General features: G+C 47.4%; 1 protein-coding gene across 1 annotated transcript in view; it reads right to left on the bottom strand.

The window, feature by feature from the left end:
* The window catches only part of LOC107665221 (protein hinderin-like), a 28805-nt gene that overhangs the window by 20745 nt on the left and 6378 nt on the right, over positions 1–1682 (bottom strand). The gene's annotated exons all lie outside the window — the stretch shown is intronic.

The raw sequence follows: 1682 nt of genomic DNA, 5'->3' as shown, positions 1-1682 counted from the left end.
GATATTTGGGTTAAACTGTTCTGGAACAGTGTTGTAAATACAACTTAACCACTGATTTGTAGTCGTGTCCCCTTTTGGAAGACCAAACAGAGTAGTTTTGCTTTCACAACGAAACACACGGCGGGCTAGAGTGAGCGGAGGCCGGAGGCCTAGAGTGAACGGAGGGCGGCGGGCTAGAGTGAGCAGAGGCCGGCTTGAGTGAGTGGAGGTGGGCGGGCTTAAGTGAGCGGAGGCGTGCGGCCTTGCGAAAGCCGATCCGGCGATCCACAGCACGAAGTTGATGTATTTCATTAGTGACCAGCACGGATCAGCTCTAGGCATGACGAAGCGGATATCGTCCTCTTTTGGAAGGCCAAACAAAGTAGTTTCGCTTTCACAACGAAAAATTGAAATCGCATCATATGACCCCTTTAAAAAAATCTTACAACCTCAAACTTTTAAAAGGTAGTGTAACTCCACATGAGGTCAGGTCATTGTTCTAGATGGTCAGATCACAAAAAGAGAGTTCAACGACTCAAACTGACTGTTAAAGCCTGTGTTATACTTTCCGCATGAGCAATCCGGACGCGTACATGGACAGCGCGGACGCGGACTACTTGTATTTATACTACCGAAAGCATACGCTGATGGTCCGCTCCGCGGACGTGCTCCATACATGCGCAGTAGATCGCCTTGAACAGTAAACAAACATGTGAACAAACAATTGCCCACAGTTATTGCACATCTGGCTGTCTTTATCTTGTTTTATCGACGGATTGTACAGGTTCAAGTAGCAACGGTCTTATTCACACAGCCTGCGCAGTTGGTGCTTTTGTAGCCTACTGACTGCGCGTAGGCTACAAAAGCACCAACAAAAAATGGGAGGCACGCGGATGTCCGCGCGGAGCCTCCGCGCACACTCTCCGATGATGATTTTTACGTCACGCATACCATAGCGGACACTAGCGGACTCGCGCACATGGAAAGTATAACACAGGCTTAAATCTTTGTTAAGGATGTAGGTGGAAATATCTAACCTAAATTCACAGGGTTTATTATTGTAGCTCATTCAAGATCATTGACTGTCTAAAATGAAATGATTCAAGGGGATATCAAATCCTGAAGTGCCAACAAACACTGTCCTTCATGACAGCTGGATGTCAAACCACTGTGTAATAGCAGGTATGAAATGAGTAACTGTTCGACAAGAACTCTTACCATAAATAGGCCTCTCATTTGTAATGAGAACAGAGAGCCCGTCTCGTAGATAAAGCGCATCGCACACAGTCATCTACCTCGCAGCTGACGAGAGGCTTCTGATACTACGATAGACAGGTTGGGCGTAAACACACATATTAATACATTAACAGAAGGGTGTGCGGGAACGCTCAGCGCATGGTAATCTGGAGCGACTGGAGCGGGATTGATAAGATTCTCTCCCGCTTCCCGCAGCGCAGGCACCTCTGTTGGCTGCCGGCCAATCAGAGCTCATTCCGAGGGCCTACATCAGGAGAAAAGAAAGCTGCAGGCATGGTGTGTCTCCACCCCCTGGCCAAAAATACACAAAATCAGAGTTTGCATTCGATATTTCAGACAGCCGCTGTCAACATGATTCACTCCCCTGTCAGCTGGTGCAGAAATAAAATAATGAAATCCACCTCGAGGTACAACAAAATTGTGCCGAGGAGAATATTTTACGGGGC

The sequence above is a fragment of the Sinocyclocheilus anshuiensis genome, unplaced genomic scaffold, assembly GCF_001515605.1.
Source record: "Sinocyclocheilus anshuiensis isolate Anshui unplaced genomic scaffold, SAMN03320099.WGS_v1.1 scaffold587, whole genome shotgun sequence".
In the NCBI taxonomy this organism is placed as follows: domain Eukaryota; kingdom Metazoa; phylum Chordata; class Actinopteri; order Cypriniformes; family Cyprinidae; genus Sinocyclocheilus; species Sinocyclocheilus anshuiensis.
Note: the sequence above shows the minus strand (reverse complement) of the source record. Positions and strands in the feature narration are given on the sequence as shown.